At 43.9% G+C, this 22625-nt stretch overlaps 1 protein-coding gene across 5 annotated transcripts in view; it reads right to left on the bottom strand.

Moving 5' to 3' along the window:
* LYPD6B (LY6/PLAUR domain containing 6B) overlaps positions 1 to 21407 on the bottom strand; it is a 62415-nt gene extending 41008 nt beyond the window's left edge. For 2 of the 5 annotated variants that reach the window (XM_079995043.1, XM_079995042.1), the window contains exon 1: positions 21130 to 21406. The gene's annotated coding sequence lies outside the window, so the exon portion shown is untranslated. Of the gene's footprint in view, positions 1 to 1468; positions 1492 to 21129 lie in introns of those variants that run through there. The other 3 variants (XM_079995045.1, XM_079995044.1, XM_079995046.1) reach the window with 3 other exon arrangements.
* Positions 21408 to 22625: the final 1218 nt, after the last annotated feature.

Genomic DNA, 22625 nt, shown 5'->3' with positions numbered 1-22625 from the left:
CAGAGATATTGAGGCAAACGCTGTTGTTAAAAGCAAAGTAATAGATATGCAAAGACTGGAAGTGTTGTGCACCCGTACTAATAGAAACCTATCTAAGAAAAAGAACCACATTACACCTGCTTTGAGTGACTGTTCCAATGGGTAAGCACCAAGACAAACCAAGCATCAGATAAAAGTAATTCATCATGCAGCTGAATCGTATTTATTTATCTGGAGCATTTTTATGCTGCTCTGTAGCCAAATAAGGCTCCCAGAGCTGTTTACAAATCTCAGTGGATAACAGAGTTCCTTCCCTCAAGTTTACAATCTAAAAATTACATGACATAAAAGGAAAAATGATTGGGAGGGAGGAGGGGAAAATAAAACATGGCAACCCTGAAATTTGTCTAATCCTCTTTCAAAGACATCCAATTTGGTGGCCATCACTACAGTTTTCAAATAACTCACTGTTTGAAACATTGAAACGCATTCAGGTAGCTGAGCAATGCCTAAGCGCTTTTTCTTTTCTTTTCTTTTCTTTTTTAGAAAACAAACAAACACAGTTCCCACTGGTCCCCAACAGACACATAGATTAAAAGGATACAGCCCAGTGCAAGGGTGGGGAACCTGCTAGATATAGTTGGATTAAAACTCCCATCAGCCCCCGCCAGCATTGCCAATGAGATTATGAGAGGTCTGTTCACCCTTGTGGGGTGGGCAGCTTTGAGGATGGGCCCCGAGCTGCTCTTGTGAACAGTGACAGGCCGGATCATCTCCCTATCGCCAAACTGACCAAATTGACCAATGGCGGCAAGGCCTTTGGGACGTTCCCTTGGGTGTGGCATCAAGTGCCCAATGGCGGCACTTGGCTCCAGACCCAGGACTAGGATAAAAAGCAGCCTGCCAGGCCATTTGGCTGTCCATAGCATCTGGAGAGACATAATTTCACCGCTCCTGGTATAGTGTGTCACAGGTAAAGAGCAGGTATACCATCCAAACATTCCACGATGAGAATGAAAACCACTCCATTATTCTCTCATCAGATGATCAATCTAAAAAAACAGGGCGATGGGGCAATGTTTTAACTCTGTGTATATTGTATGCCCATGTGATGTGTGCATTTATCCTGGTGTGTTTGCAATATGTGTGGTATATGCCTGCACCTGCCAGGGATGGGTTGGCCACATCCACTTTCTGAGCACACTGGCATGCAGCCCACAAACCTGGTGGAGATACCGCCCTCAGGGCCATAAATATAGGCCACCCCTGTTAGAGCCAATCTCCAGACAGGGCAAGATACAAGCAAGTAGAAGGGTGCTTTGATTTGATTGTTTTGTCTCATTTAATTTTTGTGGAACATCTCAAAAGTTAGCAAGGAGACTATTTTCATGCTCCCTCTTATAAGTATCACAGGCAAGACTCATTCTGGTTTGCCTATGCAAGTTCAAGCAGGAATACATGCAATGTGACAATCAAAGGGATCGCCTACCCTTCAAGTAGTTCTTAATGGTTTCATACGGCCAACTGTAGACAGCTTTTGTTTGAAGTGCTGCGAACCCTACTGCTCCAGCAAGGCAAGGTCAAAACTAGGCATTATTTCACCCAGGTCAAAGATCTGGTTTGGCACACACCCACACCCCACACATTTGCGTTCACACACACACACACACACACACACACACACACACACATACAGAGGCTGGGAGCCTCAATGGCACTGCTCTGGAGGCTTCACTAGTGGCAAAAAATCTGGCTAGCCCACCCCCAACCCCAACCCTGTAGCTATGGCCCTGCTGCAAAGGACCTAACCAAAGTCAAATTACCAGGATGTTGCTAACATTGGTGTCAGATATGAGTCCTGGATGCAGGAGCACAAACCGACATAAATATCCTCATAGCTTAGAGTTGCAAATTTAAGGAAATAAGAGATGCAGTTTGATAAAAGACACACACTGCCACAGTTGCACAAAAAAAGACTCAACAAGCATTTGCTTAATAATTATAATAATACTGATAACAATAACAATAATAATTTTAGATTGTGCCTTGTTTTCTTTGTGTGTGTCATTCTTTTTTAATTAATTTTATTATGGCTAGGGAGTCTTGAACCAGTCCAGGGCACTCTGGACCTCTGAGAGGGCCTGAACTAAGCAGTGGATCCTGCAACCATTCTCATACACAGCTGAATGTCAGAGACGTACACACAGTTTGCAAGGAAGCAGTTGCTCCATGAGCCACATTTTCCTTTTGGAGTAGTAGGAGCAGGTGCCACCTTCTATGACAGAAGCACCACTCACAGTCCAGGAACGAGTCTTACTATCCTCTCCTCTGTGGCAAAATTGAGGCTTCTCTGTAGTGACCTCCTCACTCCGTTTACAGTCACACATCTCTCAGGGTTGTCCCTCACCCCTTTAGCAGATTGGGGGCTGCATTTATTGCCTTTTGACTTCTGCACGACTGTTTTGACATTTGTAACTATGGTGACAGCAGGCTTTGCTTAAAATGGCTTACCAGGAGGTGCATGTTTCTTTTACCTTAGAGGAATTTATAATCAAACATGAAATTACCCGTTACAGGAGCTGGCGAGGTAAACTGGAAAGCATCCATTGTATGGCCTGATCAAATTTCTGCCCCAACCTTGCTCCCAGTTTTGGCCAACAAGTCACGTCTCTCACCTCAACATACCAGCTCATTCATTTTATCAAACTAATGAAGTAGAAAACCTGGCTCACTTGACACTTCCCCCACCCTCACCAGCCAGTATCCGGCTGCACAATAATTATTAGCCACCCAACCTGGTTCTTTCATAGAGGAAATGGAAGGTCGTGTCACCTCCACCTCAAGGGTATGAGATGTCAAGCTCATGCCATTCTACATTCCCCATGTTCTCAAGCAATTGTGGGAGGGGGGGATCCATTCGTCTTTGCCAGTATTTAGAAAATCGTAAGGGTAGATAGTAATATTTGGAGTTTAAAATTTTCAGTCGTCTTATTCAAGAAAGAACAATGTTTACTATTTCTTTATTTAATATCAAAGATTTATAAGCCACCTTTTTCAGAGCAAAACCCTCACGGGGCAGCTTACATCAACACCAAAACAGACAATGGGTCACTGCAGTCCATAGGGAGCATCACACCTTGTATCTTCTTTCCACATGAACTTAGCTTGACTAAAGCATTGCCCAGCCTTCTGTGTCTTGTGTTCGAGCAAGGGCCTAGGCAGACAAGAGACATTTCTGTCTTTAAAGCCAACATTCAGGCCAACTCAAACCATAACCTCAAGTTTTCTTGACCAGAACTTGTTTTCATAACATTTCACTGCTTCTGGGATTATCAGCTTCACCATGAAGATTAGATTTGCACCTCCTCTCCCCAAAAATGGACTGAGGGGAAAAAATGAAACCTACATCAGGAGCTTCAATGCAACATGATGTTTGGTCCTTAACGTCTACAGCAGGCTTCCTCAACCTCGGCCCTCCAGATGTTTTGAGACTACACTTCCCAGCATCCCTGACCACTGGTCCTGCTAGCTAGGGATCATGGGAGTTGTAGGCCAAAAACATCTGGAAGGCTGAGGTTGAGGAAGCCTGGTCTACAGTAACATTTACAGGATCAGGCTTCTAATTTAGGATATTGTCTCTGCTAAAGCTGTTCTCCATACCAGCAAAATAATAATTAACCTAAATACATGCTCCATGGAATGCCACATGGATAAGTTTTCCTTAATTCAGTGGGTGGAGATGAAAAAGTGGTTTCATCAGTACCAGCAGATACTTCTCCCTCCAAGTTGTCCCTGCCTCAAGCAAGTTATTACAAATAGGAATGGTATTCTCCTGTAGGTAGACAGGGCAACTAATCCAAATGATGAGAAGGATTTCCTGGGAACAGAAAACAAGTGGGACGTATGAGTCATCTAGAAAGGGCAGTTTGGGAATCTTCTCTGAAATATACAGAAGTATTATTCTAGCCTACAAGGTTAAAAACTATTGTGTTCAGCTTTGAATCACTGCATAGGACCACGCTCTCTACCCCAGATATACACTTGTAGGAATTATTGTGAGACTTCTCGCAAGCAGTTCTGAGACATCACAATGCCTTTGCATTTTCCTACTTCTCCTTTGAAAATACCTCACCTTAACAGCAGAGGAACAGCCATGGCAATTTCAGCAATTTAGAATAATCAATATGATACGATAATCTTTATTGTCATTGTCCCATACAGAACAACGAAATTGAAAAAATCTACATCACAATACTGTATTCTTTATTATAAGGCCAGAAATCATCAAAATGTCACCAGATCCAGCATAAAATCAAAGCCGCACAGTGCTCTGCCTGAAATTACTACCACATTTCCATGCACTGGTAAAAACCCTAAATCAGATGCAAAGAACAGCAAACCCAAAGGCCTGGATTGGCCTGCCAAATTTTACCAAGTGGCCTGCTATCTCCCAACCTAGCGGTGCCTTCACTGAAATAAAAAGCATGCAGGCACAAGTGAGGAAGGAGTGATTTCATTCCTATCATGGTGATGGGTTGGATGGAGAGGTTTAGTGGGCATGTAAGAAAGTGGGTGGCCCCACTCACAGTGGGCCACGCCCATCATGGGCTTATAGCCCCTAGAAAGCTGGTCATGGGTGAATGTGGTCCTCAGGACAAAAATATAGATATTCCTCACCCTACACTAAATGAAAAATATTTGTTGCTATTACCCCACTCTGATGAAAGGCAGGGTGAGCTTCAGGCTAGATGCAAAAACAAGAAAGAGTCTATGCTGGCTGCAGTGCTTAGACTGGATACAAGGTTCCAGCTTAGCTCTAAAACCACAGAACTCTTTGCAAAAAACAAACTTAGATGGAGCCCTATACAGTATAGTAGCAGCAGTTGATTTCCGATTGTTAGCCCCATGTACACTGGAAGGCATTTATTTGATTAAAGGGTCCCAGCCCTCTCCAGCACTTCCACCAGATGAGCCTAATGAGACCTGCCCATTTATGTTGTGAACTGCCCTGAGATCTAAGGGTATAGGGCATCATACAAATTTTAATCATCATCATCATCCTACCATGAAGGAGTAGGACAGCCTCTAGTTTCACACTAGGTCTTCTGCAATGAAGTCATATGGTAGAAGTGCTTCTGCAGCTAGCCTTGTGTGTGCTTCCTCTTCTGGTTAAGAGTCCTCAACCTCATCACCTGAAAAAGGGGCTCAGACTACTGGTCCCAGACACCAGAGCACAAAGTACCCACTACCCATAATGAAGATTGCACATTGGCCCTCAATGGAAATCTATGCAGCAAACAAAGCTGCAGAGATTGGGTAGGGAGAAGTGGAGAGTCCACTTCCAACCAAAGCACTATCAGAAATTCTGATAAAAACAGGCTAATAGAATGGCTGGGAGGTCTCATGGGTCCAATTTAATTGGCAAGTTTCACATCATACTTTGAGACCCACAGTTCAGAAGGACACACCCTCCTTCTGGAATTCTGGAATTGCAGAAAACATTACAGGTGGATGCAACATTGCAGACACACTCGTGGAAGAAGAAAAAGAGGAGGTAATTACCCAAAATCAGAACAAATCTGCACCCAGTTGTCGCTTGAGAAACTTTCCCACATATCCACTGTTATACCGACACAAACACCACTGGGGCATCTCTGCAAATTGGTACAGAGTTACACGGCTTGCACTTCATGATCTTCCAAAGAACATGGGGTACTAAAAAGCAAGTGAGCTACGTCTTAAGCTATGTCTATAATCGAGCTGAGAAAAACTTGAGGCATGTTAGGAAATGTTAGCATCAGACAAACAACCAGACTCTTTTGAGCTTTAGAATAATATACTCTCAGATCCTTTGTAAGGCTTTTCAGGCATGGCTGTAAATGGTTGCAAAGTCTTTCTTAGGGTTTACCATAATGGTAACTTTCACCATCACCTTTGAAGTTGGGAAGCAATTAAGAGAAAGGCTGTAGCTCAGTGGGAGAGCAGAGCACACATTTTGCATGAGGAAAGTTCAATCTTTGGCATCTCCAGGTATGCCTGGGAGAGTATCGTATCTGAAACCCTGCAGAGCAGCTTCTCTACAGTCAGTATGGACAACACTAAGCTATATGGACCAATGGCCTGACTCTTATATAGAGATATATGACAGTTTTCTATGTTCCCAACAGTAACTTTTGTCATCTGCTTGATTCCAGACTGCAATAAATCTGCAAAGGAGTAGAAAAGCATTCAAATTTCTGCACCTGTTCTAAGTAAGCCCTTCATTCTTTCCAGTGAAGCTCTGTGGCTCATGCTTTACTAACATTGCCTGGGGAAGTTATTGCTACAGATTTTTTTATTATTATCTTTTAGCACGAACCTTTTAGTCCCTGACAGCAGAATTTAGGCATCCTCCAGAAAGATTATACTCTGCATTCAGGCATACAGTTGTTAACAAATACTTTAGTTGTGAACTTCCAGTAGCTTATTGCTAGGTTACCTTAAGAACTGCTTGTCAGTTGGCAGATGAATTCAGATAACACCCATTTGTCTAAAAGGGAGTAATTGTTCACTCAGGTGTTGGGTGGCTCTGTCCTCCTCATTTATCCTTTTCTCCTTCACAATAAGCATTCGCTTCTTGGTCCCCAATCTAGACTTCCTTTTATAGGAAACTCTTTTAAGGTGCATTCAGATATGGAGAATATTACATTAGTTTTCTTGATTATAATTCAAGTGCTTCTGTGCTGTTTTCTAATGTTCTTTTTGCAATGCAGTACCTGTTACATTGGGACGCAGGTGACACTGTGGTTTAAACCACTGTGCCACTTGGACTTGCCAATCGGAAGGTCAGCGGTTTGAGACCCCGTGATGGGGTGAACTGCCGTTGTTCGGTCCCAGCTCCTGCCAACCTAGCAGTTCAAAAGCACACAGTGCAAGTAGATAAATAGGTAGCGCTCCGATGGGAAGGTAAACAGTGTTTCCGTGTGCTGCTCTGGTTTTGCCAGAAGCGGCTTAGTCATGCTGGCCACATGACCCAGAAAAACTGTCTGCAGAAGCGGACAAACACCAGCTCCCTCGGCTTGTAAAGCGAGATGAGTGCCGCAACCCCCGAGTCGTTCGCAACTGGAATTAATTGTCAGGGGTCCTTTAACCTTTACCTTTACTTGTTGCATTATGGTACTTTGACTTTTTTACTGATCAAGTCATGCAAAATTTCATTCACATTAATGGAATGTGTGCGTGTTTTACACAAAAATGCATGTCATTGGACATTCTCCAACCTCCCTGCACATGCATGCTTCCTGCACATGCATATTCCCCCATGAAAACTGCATGTCAGTATAATACCCCAAATTTCATCTCTTTACTCTAGTGGTTTTCTAGGTTAACAGCACTGAGAATGGGGTTCCCCATACCCCACCCCATCCCAGAAGCAATTAACATGGAAATGAGCACTAAACTTCCACTAGATTCCACATGACCTTATGTTATGTGAAAGCTCAAATATATAATGTGGAAACAAACAGGGAAACTGCCATGCAAATGCAGCCTTAGTTTATGCAAAGAAAGCATTAATCTCTATGTATTGATGCTCTGTTTAAGAAGCTCTTAAAGCTTTTGGAATTACTAGTTTTTCTGTGTACATACTAAGATGAGCTTGGCGGACAAACCACAGGAGCATGCCCTGCAGGAAATGCTTTAGTAACTCCTGCATTAGTTGCCACTGCAGATGTATTTTTGTGTTTTTATATTGTAAAGTGGGTGCCCTGTGATCTTCGAGTGGTGTAGAAATTTAATAAATGAATGCAACTAATTTTAAAATTGAAGCTGTCAAATCAAAAACTACAATAGCAGTTGCATTAAAAGAGCTAGGTATCTGGATAGCTCACCCTTCAAAAAGTTTAAATCTGATCATCGTACTCTTTACTACATTGCAGAACATACTTCTATGTCCATGAGACTGATAAAGGTATTCATATCCTTCATCTATACAGTGGTGCCTCGCAAGACGAAAAGAATCCGTTCCGCGAGTCTCTTCGTCTAGCGGTTTTTTCGTCTTGCGAAGCAAGCCCATTGACGGCTTAGCGGATTAGCGCTATTAGCGGCTTTTAGCAGCTTATCGGATAAGCCGATAAGCGGCTTAGCGGCTTAGAAAAGGGGGGGGAAGGAAAAAAAACCCGCAGGAACTCGGGTTTCGTCTTGCGAAGCAAGCCCATAGGAAATTCATTTTGCGAAGCACCTCCAAAACGGAAAACTCTTTTGTCTAGCGAGTTTTCCGTCTTGCGAGGCATTCGTCTTGCGGGGCACCACTGTACTGGTTGGTGTAGAATTAGCAGTCTGCTCTGAAACCTCAACTAGCTACTTCCCAAGGCAGGTTCAAGACCAAAGTCCTCTGTGTGGTCTGCTACAGGAAAAATGTCGCAACATTTCCAAGGGCCACACATTTTCAGAATAAACATTACAGCTCCTTGCCTCCAAAGCAAGCTTTCAGGGGACTTAAAGGTAAGACAAACACACAGAACTTCACTGATTACTCTTGGCATGACACTATTAACCGAATCCAGGCTCTCAACTGATGTCAATCACTGTTAATCCACCACAAAAGAACTGAACAACATTAATCCTAATTTACAGAGGCACTCTCTATTATGTTTTTATGACAGGCTTACCAATTACAGCAATTGTAGGTAATCCATTATATTAAAACCCTGGATAAAAGCAAAGGTGTATTGCTCCTACAATGGGTTTCACTTTTCAGACTAATTTAGAAGTGAACCAAATATGTTATGTATATCTGTGTGCACAGGGAGTACACGGAAGGCTTTAAAGAGAATTTTCTTGCATCCAATTATTTTCATGTTTATTTTTAAAATGAGGCACATTTCACATCTTACCCAGAGGCAAACCAGAGTTTGCCACCAGGCAAGCATTCAGTAAGAAATTACAGCCCATCACAACGCCTTGAGCCATATGGTAGACATTTGCAAACCTGGGTCTGTATACCTTTCACACAGTATTTTAAGGTGTAAGACAAGACACGTACAACTTTAAAATATAATTTAAGTGTTGGGCCCTTAGATTCACTGAGAACTTAAAAAGAATAGTGCAGAGGGCTACAGCCTTAGAATATCATTTGATTAAAAATATAAACTTTTTCATTCTTGTTCCAAGTAGTACAGGCCAAAAACACTTTCAGGCAATAATATATTTTTTTTCAGAGTAAGTTTCATGAAGAGGATACCTTTAGTTATAATGATTTCTAAAAAAAAATGATGTGGCCACCTCTTTATATCTCGGTTTCTTCTACACAACACAATGAAGCTGGAAGTATAACACAGAGAGCATGAGTATCACAGTCATGACCATAGGGCTCCACGATAGCCAAGCCAATTAAAAACTAAGTTACTTCACACAGTCACTATTTACCTTCTATATATTACTTGCCTATTTTATATGAATGATCAGATTTTAATAGTTTTGGCTAAGCCAAGCATCATCTTCATAGGCAATTTTGTCCAGAGATGCTGCCAAGCAGTAATCATGAGCCAAAACTGCCTCTACACACCCAGTGACAACACTGTTTGTTAGGTGAAAGAGAGTTTTGTAAGAAGCCAATCCACAAGCTAAAATGTGCCTCATAAGAAAGCAAGCTTTAAACTGGGGTCAGCAAATGTTTTCAGCAGGGGCCCAGTCCACTGTCCCTCAGACCTTGTGGGGGGCTGGACTTTAGTTGGGGGGGAATGATGCAAGAGCACCACAAGCCCCGATGCTGCTTACCTGTGTCTTGCGAGTGGTAGGGGCTTGCAGCAGCAGCAGGAGGACAATGAGTGGCACACGAAAGGGCTCCAGAGAGGGGCTGCTTAAAATGGCGGCCGCTCAAGTGCTGCTGCTGCTGCTGCTGCTGCTGGCACCAATAAAGCCCAGCCCCCTTCCTCCTCTAGGCAGGGTGGGGAGAAGCCAGGAGGAGGGAGGGAGGAGGCACCGCCACCATGGAAGGGAGAGAGAAAGAATGCGAACGCTGGCGATCTATGTGGTGATTCCCGGACCATCCGCGGGCCAGATCCAGAAGGCAATTGGGGCTGATCTGGCCCGCAGGCCTTAGTTTGCCTACCCATGCTTTAAACATTGAAAATATTTGAGTGTTTCAGTTGGCCTCTTGTAATTGTGGCATCGAATAACATGCACATGGCATATTGCTTGATTTTTAAATGTGAACCTTGATAAATAGTAGTCATCTGAAATACACAGAAAGGAAGAAGCAGTCCTACGCATTGCCTGCACAGCAAGTATGGGGAACCTCTGTCCCTCCAGAACTCCAACTCCCATCATCCCTGGCCATGCTTGCTAGGGCTGACAGGAGCTGTAGTTCGGCAACATCTGGAGCACCAAAGGTTCCCCACTTAGAATCATAGAATCATAGAATCATAGAGTTGGAAGAGACCACAAGGGCCATCGAGTCCAACCCCCTGCCAAGCAGGAAACACCATCAGAGCACTCCTGACATATGGTTGTCAAGCCTCTGCTTAAAGACCTCCAAATAAGGAGACTCCACCACACTCCTTGGCAGCAAATTCCACTGTCGAACAGCTCTTACTGTCAGGAAGTTCTTCCTAATGTTTAGGTGGAATCTTCTTTCTTGTAGTTTGGAGCCATTGCTCCGTGTCCGCTTCTCTGGAGCAGCAGAAAACAACCTTTCTCCCTCCTCTATGTGACATCCTTTTATATATTTGAACATGGCTATCATATCACCCCTTAACCTCCTCTTCTCCAGGCTAAACATGCCCAGCTCCCTTAGCCGTTCCTCATAAGGCATCGTTTCCAGGCCTTTGACCATTTTGGTTGCCCTCCTCTGGACACGTTCCAGTTTGTCAGTGTCCTTCTTGAACTGTGGTGCCCAGGACTAGACACAGTACTCCAGGTGAGGTCTGACCAGAGCAGAATACAGTGGCACTATTACTTCCCTTGATCTAGATGCTATACTCCTATTGATGCAGCCCAGAATTGCATTGGCTTTTTTAGCTGCCGCGTCACACTGTTGGCTCATGTCAAGTTTGTGGTCAACCAGGACTCCTAGATCCTTTTCACATGTACTGCTCTCAAGCCAGGTGTCACCCATCTTGTATTTGTGCCTCTCATTTTTTTTGCCCAAGTGCAATACTTTACATTTCTCCCTGTTAAAATTCATCTTGTTTGTTTTGGCCCAGTTCTCTAATCTCTTAAGGTCGTTTTGAAGTGTGATCCTGTCCTCTTGGGTGTTAGCCACCCCTCCCAGTTTGGTGTCATTTGCAAATTTGATCAGGATGCCCTTGAGTCCATCATCCAAGTCGTTGATAAAGATGTTGAATAAGACTGGGCCCAAGACAGAACCCTGTGGCACCCCACTAGTCACTCTTCTCCAGGATGAAGAGGAACCATTGATGAGCACCCTTTGGGTTTGGTCAGTCAGCCAGTTACAAATCCACTGAGTGGTAGCATAGTCAAGACTGCATTTTACCAGCTTCTTTACAAGAGTATCATGGGGCACCTTGTCAAATGCCTTGCTGAAATCAAGGTAGGCTACATCCACTGCGTTCCCTTCATCTACCAGGGTTCTGCTCTGGAGTGTAGACCTTCTGGAATGCATACTACAAAAACCACCAACAAGTCCCAAAGGAAACCAGGACATGCGTCTTTCGGGACTGTGGAAGTCATGTGACTTACTCATCCAAAAGAACTAAGGCAGTGGCTATTTTCAAGCTTGCACAAGTCAGTCATTCACATATTACTGAAGAATGGAAGCAGTAATGCTTTTGAACACCTGTTGCTGGAAACCACAGAAGGGGAGAGTGGTGGGCTAGATGAGCGACTGGCCTAATCCAGCAGGCTTTTCAAATGTCCTTAATATTTTCTCCCAGTTCATAAAGTGCCTTGCACTCTTTTAGCACAGCTTTCTTTTACAAATTCCTGAAAGCAACAATAGCAATAACCTTTATGGCATCTGGTCCCTTGGCGGAGGATTGAAATAATCAGAAGCGGTCCAAGGATCAGCACACTAGGCAGGGCTCATCTGACATAAGCTGATCACCAGATTTACTTCACTCTAGTTGTTAACATGACATGGATATAGCACAACACAGCCATTATTGGGGATACAGCTCTAGCAAAGCTGTGCTATTGAGTACCATCTGGGAAACCTCCATCATCCTGGCAACTCCAAGGGGAATGCCACCAAAACTAGGTGCAAATGAAAAACCTGCATAGAGTTGGGATGCATGGAAATATCACCAGCATTATAATTCAAGAAGCAAAAGGATGGAAACAGAACACAAAAAGGGGAAAGTGGTTCTTCTCATTCTCTCTAACGCAGAAGATAACAATGTCCCTAAATTGTAGAGGTGCCTGTGTGCAAAACACAGATCTGAATGATTCACAGTGCAATCCTATACATGTGTAATGCCTCACTGTGTTAATGAGGCTACTTACAAGTAAATGGGTATAGGATTGTAGTCTCAATTGCACCTCAACATCTTTCATTTTCTTAGCACAGTCGCCCGTTTCCTACTCTGTCCTAAGTACATACATGGTTGCAAGGTATACATTAGATTCAAAGAATCTCTCTTTCATCCTTTGTTATCTGTCATATGATTAAATATTTGCTTTTACACAGCATGCAAGGCCTTTTAAAAAAAGATCCTTACCAGTGAATAACACATTCTGATCAAGTCTTACATCTAGCTGACAGGGAAATACCTCCAATTGTACAAATATGTCTGCTTTTTTATACAATGTAAACAGGCAGGATCTTACAGGTCTGAACAGTATGAGGGGAACAAGGAGTAAGAGTTGGATACAACCAGAGGGTAATTTTTAAAAAAATAATAATAATGAAAGGGTGTGTAAATTCCCCAGATTGTGACTTTTTGGATATAAATGTCCAGAATAACTTATTTTGCATTACACAGATATGGCAATTAAAGGAATTCCAGGATTTTTTTCAGTCTAGTAAAGCTTGCATCCCTATATTCACGTATAGGGAGTAAGATTTACCAAAGTCAACAGAATTTAGTTTTTAGTACAGTGCTACCTCTGGATACGAACGAGATCTGTTCCAGAGCCCCGTTCGCATCCAGAAGCGAACTCAACCCGCGTCTGCATGTGCGCGGGTCACAATTTGCCGCTTCCGCAAAAGTATGTGATGTCATTTTGACCGTCTGTGCATGCGCGAGTGGCGAAACGGAAGTAATGCATTTCGTTACTTCTGGGTCACTGCGGAGCGCAACCCGAAAGCGCTCAACCTGAAGCAACTTCAACCCGAGGTATGACTGTACTGGGATGTATCAGGGAACTGAGAGGGTTCATCAAGGATAGAGAGGAGTGATAAAGGAGCAACTGAAGTAGATGTACTGCTTGAAAGGGATATTTTACACACACACACCTGGATGCGATTGCATATGCAATTTGCAATGGATTATATGCAACACATTTGTTTTCGATTGAACATTTCAATTCGTAAACAGAAGCTACTTATTAGATAATAATGGTAATATTCCCTCCCTCCCAATTATCTCTAAAGATACAGAAAACCTTGGGCAAACTGGTGCAAAATGCTTGATTTTACATAAAACCCATGTGGATAAGAATGAAATATCATGGGCTCAGTTACACCACTGATGGTATGCCCCTTTCTCCCCTCTCTCCAGCTTTGGTATGCACCCATGGGCATGTGCAGAGATACTATAGGCTTCTTTCATGAATGGGGGGTGCACATAGGCCTCACTCCTAATTCCCGTAAGGGCCTGGCATTGTGAGTGCCTTGAGTATACATGCTGTGGAGAGAGGAAGAGGAGGAAACAGAGCCCTATGGGGATTCATTTGGGTGCTGCACTCGTAGAAGACTGGATAAAACTCAAGAGTCCTTGTCTATAACTAAGTCCCCAATGCGCAAGTATTTTTACTACCAGTGTGAAAATTCCTTTGACTTATTATCCTAGGGCATATGTAAATAAAATGTGCAAAAAAAATGTTCAAATAGGAACCTGTTAGGGTAAGCTATAGGACACACTGACTTAAATCTGCAAGAAATGAAGAGTTAACAGTAGTCAACCACCTATGCCTATTACTTACTCCTACTCTTCTTTTGAACAATAGTGTGCTATTTTCTTGATGGACAGCATAATGTTCGAATAACCCCCTCACACTGCAAACAATACTAGAGAAAGTGTGAGTTAGTTGAATGCATGTGAAAATTTCAGCATATATCTTGGCTTCATTTTTGAGCAAATTAGTCTCCATACAAAAAATTTATAGGGCCAGATATACTATTCACCAAATGTCTAGGAACCATATTTATATATTTTTACTAAAAAATATCCCACCTGAATCTGACACCCAATTAAGAAACCCAACATAATGAGCTCAAATTCAAAGTATAAAACTGTCCTGCAGCCCCAGAAAAATCTTCCAAAAATGTGTAGCTTGAATACGATAAAACAAAAAATTGGTTTTTTTAACTACATATGTGTTAATTAATAATATTTTCATACTACATGTTGCTGGTTTTATTATGCAGTTGCTTTATTTTAGTTTAATCTATCTTACTATTGTACTATATTAACCTTGTGGATTATTTTTATTAATGAAAAAATGGGGTATACATTTCTTAGAATTAAGTATATCAAACAAATAGAAGATACTCTTTACCTTGTTGTATAATGAAAATCCCAGAAGAAAATAGTCCTTTTCCATCCATCACTTATCAAAATGGATGTGGAAGTATTCACCCTAAAGACCAACCCTGGAGATGGTTTAATAATATGGCAGGTGCCATAGGCAAGGGGTGGTCAGAAGGTAGATTGGGATCTACAGGTAGATAGATTTTCAAGTGTTTCTGGTTTCCAGTTGTTTTAGCAACAGAAACAACAAAACAACTTTTTAAATTAGGCTGCTGAAATGAGGAAAGCTAATCTGCAATAGATTTTTACCTGAAAAGAATAAGTTCATTTCATTTCATTTATTTATTTAACAAGATAGTTATATACCACTGCATCATAAAAATGTATAACAGCAGTTTAGAACAATATAAAAACATAAAACCAGACAGTAAAATCCTTAAAAGTTTTTTTTAAGTTAAAAGCAAAACAAAAACAAACATCAGCAGACATGGTGTGTACTATTATTAGACTGGCAGAAGAGGAAAGTTTTCAGCAGGTGTTTAACAGCTTGTGCTGAAGTCACCCACTGAATCTCTATTGGCTGGTTGTTCCAGAGGACTGAGCCAATAACACTAAAGTCTCAGTTTCCTGTTGTTGTCAAATTAGCCTCATCAACTTGGGGAATGACCAGAGATGCTCTTGCAGATGATCTCAGTGAGCTGGGATATAAGGATTCAAGCAATCCCTGAGGTGTCCTAGACCCAAGTTCTTCAGAGCTTTGGAGATCAATGCAAGGACCTTGAACATGGCTTGGTGGCAGATGGGCAGCCAGTGAAGCTGTTTTGATGTCACACGTTCTCAACCAGAAGCTTCCATCAGCAACCTAGTCGCAGCATTCTGCACCAGCTGGATCTTCTAAACCAGACCCAGAGCACATTACAGTAATCTAGTCTCAAGGTTACCAATGCAAGGACTACAGTGGTCAAGCTAGGAACAGCCATAGCTGGCAAAGCAGACAAAGCTGGTAAAAGTTACAGATAGGTAGCCGTGTTGGTCTGCCATAGTCAAAACAAAAAAAATTCCTTCCAGTAGCACCTTAAAGACCAACTAAGTTAGTTCTTGGTATGAGCTTTCATGTGTTATCTGAAGAAGTGTGCATGCACACGAAAGCTCATACCAAGAACTAACTTAGTTGGTCTTTAAGGTGCTACTGGAAGGATTTTTTTTTGTTTAAAGCTGGTAAAAGGCACTCCTAGCATAGAGGGCACTTGGGCTTCTATTGACAGAGATGTATCCCCAATATAAGCACCTGCTCCTTCAGACGGAGTGCAACCCCATCCAGAACAAGTAAATTGCTAATTTCCTGAACATGGGAACCACAGACTCAAAGAGCCTCGGTCTTCCCAGGATTCGAACACAGCTTATTGGCCCTCATCCAGTCTACAACTACATCCAGACACTGAACCAAAAAGCTTTTTAGCCTCTCCTGATTCGGATGTTATGGAACAATAGTTCTGATACTGATAACAAATTCCTGGGCTGAGAATGTGCTCTGAGGCACATTGTTCTTTAATTCTATGCCTTTTGCACAGGGCTCTGGCTGATAGATCTTGGGGGTTCTAGCAAAAACCAAACACCAATATTGTAGAGCTCCCAAGCCTGAAATCTCCCCACCCCTTCCATAGGCCGCACCAGGATCTCATTAAAGAGCGTGATAAGCTCCCCACAGGGCCTTTTTGTTTGACAGCCTTGTCAAAAACAGAGCTATACATTTATAAATAGTCCTATCTAAATTATCATTAATAATAATTACAAACCTCAGCAGCAGGGATACACCCGAAAGTTAAATCATACTGTAAGCAAAGACTTGGGAGTCCAGACAGCTATTTCTGGCAGACCTAAAGGCTTGCATGTGCCTTGGGGAAAATTTTAATCATTTTTTATTTGAGCAGCTGACATCACACACACGCCATGCCATGTCACAATTTATTTCTGAAATCCCCCTCCATTTCAAAAGCAGATTTCCCTGTGTCACAGGCAGAAAGATGGCTATTGTCTGAATAACAGCTAAGGCATGTAGAAACATAGTACTTTGAATACCTACCCCAACCCCAAAATCTTTCTCTTAAAGAACACGTGCACCAGTTTGGGTGATCCTGTTTTCTAATGCAAATAAGAAGGCTGTTTTCAGAATGAATGGCATAGAGATAATATTTTTTCCTGTAAGCAGATGCTTGAAATGCTTTCCCAAAACCCAGATGCTACCTTGTCTTTTCATCATATCTGATGAACAGCATGCCCTGAGGACTCTTTGTTTCAAAATACAGCGATCCTGTTAACAATCACAAGTCTCTATCAAATGCAGACAGTTGTTCCCTACTGCAAGCCTAAACTGACAAGGCTCAAGTTCAGATTTCATGAGTTCAATCCTGAACACGGATGAAGCCAGTCCCTTGCGGGTTTTCATTCTCCCTCTCCCAAAAGGAATGTTAACATTTCCTTTTCATCAACCAGGAAGATTTACATCTAATCTGTCACTTTGAAGTAACTCCTGCCTTGATTTATGCGCAGCAGATGCTACTGTAGAGCCTATTTATTTAAAATGCAACGCTGAAGTTGAGAGACTAATGGATCGACATCTGTAAAGGATTATACCACAAACACATATGCCTTAAAACATAATGAAGAAAAGGAGGTCAAAAGCCAAATAATTCCAGGAATTCTAGTAGTTAGGGCACACAACAAATCAGTACTGATCCTCAATGTTTTTACCTCTTGTTATGGTGTCTGTTACAAGCTGATAAGGAAAGACATGAGCGATGAGCCAAGTATTTGAAGGTTTGGTAGTATTGCCAAATTTTCCAGTGATTCAGCAGAATTCTGTTACGGGGTAACTACAATGCAGTGCTTGTGCGAGGGCAATTTCTTTCTCCTCTTCCCCACTACAGCCCTGAAAAGCTGTAAGGTTTTCCTGATTGTCAGTGGAGGCTTTTAGGTGGGACTCCAGTAGGGAAGAAATGGCAGGGATTGTCCCTTCTGCACTCTTGCAGAAGCACTGCATTAGATAGTCTTTATGCTGTTTTTCAGTAAGGCTCAAGGTGCTAACCATACGGAGAATTGGCAAGGTGGATCAGCTCCAGGTGAACCAATAACTGACCAAGAGCCTGGAAATATCTGTGGAAAACATTACAGGGTCAGGCTACGACACGCCTCTTCAGCGAGAATATTCCACAACTTTGTCATGACTACTCTGCTTCTGAGTGTTACCAAAACCAGCTCACAGTCAGATCTCTCAAGGTGGAGCGCTTCGATGGGACAGAGGTATTCCCAAGGAATACCAAATTTAGCAACTTTAGGACTTTGTAGGCAATGGCCATCACTTGGTAACTAAGCAGTGCTCTTGGGGGTAGCACAGGTAACCTATAAAGCCTACACTGCTGAATATCTCATGGTACTCGCTGCAGCAGTCACTATGTGCAATTACAAAGCCATGCAATTACAGCTGCCAAGATCCCCCATTTGTTGGTAAGTGTGTGGCTGTCGATGAAGTGTAACAGACAGAAAGCACTGCAGATCAGAAATATCACCTACTGTCTCTGAACAGCCCTGGTGGCAAACCACTCCATCAGAAGGAGTGTGACCCCCATCAAGCCACCAACTCCCATATCACAAAATTTGGTGTCGTTATGACTTCAGATAAATTCGTAAAATAGATGCTGCAGACCAACTCCCACGTTTCCTTCCATGCAAGATCCGGTTCATGCGATGCTGTCAGCCTTCAAAAAATTTAAAAACCAAGCTGTGTAATGTTGTTGGGAGCAGCATGTGCACAAGCACTGAATTCAGCCAAAGTTAGCCGTGGGCACAGCACCACAAATGTTGGAAATCCGTGCATGCCTAAAGTCCATCCCAGCTGAGTTCAACAGATGGTAGGGGCAAGGACAGAATTTCCTCACCAAGGGCTTTTGCAAGTGGAAGTTGGCCATGGTACCTTCCTCAAAACTGCCCCCTTCTTTATGCAAAACACACTACAAAGCAAAGGGGTAGACTTTGGAGTCTATTCCCTCATAAAACAAAGTCACCCAGTATTCTGTCCATATGAAAGAGAGTCCATATGAAACATAAATAAAAACTGTCGGCTGAATAGCTCAGGTGTGCAATTATTGACATTTGCAGGTCTGCACTCTCAGAGAGAGTCACCACAATTATTGGTCCAGCAAAGCTTTATGGAAACAAATATAGTATAACCTACGAATTATAAGAGAAAAATGCAGCTCCATAGTTGGAGAGCAGAGGAAAATGACAAGAAAAGAAAACAAAGTTAATAGCAAGCTGGAACCAAACAGGACTCATGTTTGTGAATCACAGTCTAGCTTGTTTGTTCAAGTAAAACTGAGATTTGAATTTACAGCCCCAATTGTAATTATAGCTGCTTGACTCAAATACAAGCCAGTGTGTAATGTGCTTTTGTTTGTATTCAATTTATTTTTAGACCACACACCCAAACACAGCTGATCTAAGTATTTTTGATTTCTCAGTTTACTTGATGAATGGTACTGATAAGGAAGACTAGTCATGTTTAATGTAACTTAAGGCATATAAAATTTGGCCAAAAAAAGCAAATAACTCCCTTGTAGCTCAAATTATGTATTTGGTGCAGGTCCCTATATCTATACATTTAGGTGAACACCAGAAGGCCCCAAAATACATGGACAAACTGAAACACAGCAATATTTGTCTTTAAAAGCCCACAGGAAATATACTAGTGTGAAGAAAACAAATAAAAGAAAATAGATTTTTTCCCCCTATAAAAAGAAGTTGTTGCAACCCAGCTGGAAAAAAAGAAATAGATGAGTTCTGAACTTGAACCCACCCTGTTCAAAGGGGACACTCTTTGAACAAGGGTTGCCAGGTCCCCTCCTCCTCTTCTTCACAAGGTTCCTCTATTTCTAACACTTGCATGACACGCATACTTCAACAGCTTAGCCTTTCAGCCCCAACGATGCCACAGTGGTGGGAACCGTTCTCCCTACTGAATTCCTGCCCACTCTGCAAAGTGTTAAATGCACAGGCAAACCTTGCTCTGAATAGTCATAGTAAGGGCTATTTGCCATGAGCAAGAAACAGCACTCCCGGGGAACAAACAGAGCAACCTTCCCCAACCCAGTGACCTCAAGAGGTTGTCAGACTACACCTCCCAACATCCCTGACTGTGCTGGCTTGGGCTCATGGGAATTGTAATCCGCATTAGCTGAGGTGGTCCCCAGGTTATCAAATGGCCTTCCAAGTGTGTCCTATGCCACCATTGTATGCTTCTTGGTGATTGGCTAAGACACACCTCTTTACTTGAGCCTTTGGTTGAGTGGATGTCTTCCTGCCTCCTGCGTTGCTACAGTCTGTTGTTCTGTGCTGTGGTTTTGTTATTCTGATATTGGCCCTTTATTTTTATTTTTAAGACCTGTATATTGCACTTATTTGAACTGCGACGGTTTTGTAACTGGCCCATGACCATTTGGTGAAGGGATTGTCTATAAGCAAAACGAACATAAAACTAAAATTTGGAGGGGATTTTGCTTGTGAACTTCCTGGAGGTGTCTGGCTGGCACTAGGTGGACATCGCTGGACTAGGTGGACATCGATCAGAATTTGCATGGCAATACTTGCAGCCTTCTAGAGATGGACATCACCTGTCTCTAGTGGCTGCAGGCTAGATCTAACCTAGCACAGAGCAAGAGTCAGAGAGACCAAGGGGTGAGGACACACAGGCTAGCAGAGTGCAACAGAAACTATTCTGACACATTCTTCAGCCTGAAAAAATACAAATGCCTCAGAATCCAAGGAGCGTGTGTTCAAAGCCACTTCCTTATCCCACGCCTTGACACGTGTGCAGAAGCCACGCTTTGCATGCAAAAGTTTCCATGTTTGATCTTTGGCACCTCCCTGCAGGGCCTCGTGTCTGAAACCCTGGAGTGTCATGGCCAGTTCCCAAAGACCACCTTCCCTGCCTCCTCGCATCCCAGGGTAGCCAAACAATAGCTGTGGACAAACTGTTTTGCTTAAAGCCTGGCAACTGGTCATACTGGGAGTCATGGGTATAGCTAGGATTTATTGGGGGGGGGCAGTCCTTATGTGGTGGTGGTAGTGGGAACAACCAAATTATCTGTGATGCATTTGGTCAGTTAAATATATTTATTTCGTTGCCCCCTCTGGCTAGGCCCATGGTGGGAGTTGTTGCCCATCATTTCTGGCTTCCTGCTTACACCCCACTGGCTTGCCCCTGCCCTCTAACCCGATCCTCTCTAGGTGGGGCTGAACACACCCAAACACCCCCCAACTCCCACCAGGCCTAGCAGAGAGGGCGGGAGCTGGCAGGCCCAAACATCTGGAGGGCATCAGCTGGAGGCTAGGCAGGGGCAGACCCTCCCGGATGGACCAATCGCCTGACTCGCTATATGAGGCAGTTCCCGAGGAGGAGGAGGAGGAGGAGGAGGCGACGCTTCGCCCAGAGCCCGCGCACCCGCTGCCCCCCTGACTCACTCACCCCGCGCTCGAGCGGTCGTCTCTCTCTTCCTCCCCCGAAGAAGGTGCGCGGAGCCGAGGCGAGGCTTCGTTCAGGGCAGAGCGAGCGCCGGGAGCCCGAGGAAGAAGAAGAGGAGCGCCGTCGCCACTTGCCTGCCGTCGCCTCACACACCCGAGGGGCGGGGCTTTACCTGCTGCCGGGGTGGGGCTGCCAGGTGGGCGCCCGCCCGCTCGCCAGGGGGTCGGCTCGCGCCCCTCATGCTGAGAGGCGGGGGGCGAGGGGGCGGGAGGAGGAAAGCTTGAGGCTTGGAAAAGGGCTGGAGGAGGCGCGCGAGAAGACACCTCACACACACACACACACACACACACACACACAGTCTCTCTCTCTCTCTCTCTCTCTCACACACACACACACACAAACGCACACACCCTTCCTTCCAGCGCCACGGGCAAGAGCCACGCCTCGCGCTCCAGGACTCCCAGTTTCCTCAGGGAACGAGGAGCTCCTCGGAAAGTTGTTCCCTCGGCGCCACTCTCTCCCGCCGCCTCAAAGAAGTTGCTTTCGGGAGGCGGGACGTGGAGGATGCGGAGTTGTGCAACACCTGTAAGCTCGGCGGGGGGGGGGGGGCGGCGAGGGAAAGTGTAGCCGCACGACAGCCGGTAGGCGGCGCTGTGGAGACGCGCAGTTGGGATGAGCGAGAGAGAGCGACCGAAGCGCCGGCGCGGATTGGGGCGCGGCTCTTCTTCCCCAGCAACTGCTGGGGTGCCTGGCAGGCTCCTCCTCCGTTTGGACCTGTTGCATCTTGGGGAACGTCGGACTTCGCAGGAGGAGGGCTTTGGGTGGCCACTTGTCAGAGATTCTTTAGCGGCGCTCGCAGGGGGTTGGACTAGATGCCCCTTGGGGGTCCCTTCCCACCCTAGAATTCTAGGAGTCCGGCGTTGGCAGCTCTCGCACGCCTCCCACCTGCGCGCGCGCGCACGGGGAGCAGCCGAGCGACTCCATGACCCCAGTCATTAACCCCTTGTCACCCGAGGCAGCAATGAACTCGGGCACAGCCCCTGCTCCTTCAAACTGATTGCCGATATGAAAAAAAAAACCAACCCTTTGTATTTGTATAGTTACACACAATAACCTACATCCTGCAATGTTACATATTCATATGCATTTGCATAAAAGGAAAATGAATGCAGGAAAGCAAGAAAAAATGGGCCAATTTCATTTTAGTTCTTATTTAAGATAGCTAGGAAGATGGTTGTATATACGAATGGAAGCCGGATGTATGCATGTTGTAAAATGTTCTCGCATTCCCTCTTCCCCCAGCCCACTCCCTCGAGCTCTTAACAATAATTTTCAGGTCATCACTGCAAATACTTCTTTAAAAATGACAGTGACAAGACACCAATTTATAATCAGCAACCTCATTAGAGCCACAGTGATTTATATGGACTTCTTTCTCCCACTCTCTTTTTACCCAAGTTGATCTTTTCCCTATCAGAAAAGTTAAATACAGTACTGCA

The sequence above is a fragment of the Podarcis cretensis genome (assembly GCF_951804945.1).
Source record: "Podarcis cretensis genome assembly, chromosome: 1".
Taxonomy (NCBI): Eukaryota; Metazoa; Chordata; class Lepidosauria; order Squamata; family Lacertidae; genus Podarcis; species Podarcis cretensis.
The sequence above is the reverse complement of the archived record's forward strand: the minus strand, read 5'-3'. Positions and strand labels throughout refer to the sequence as shown.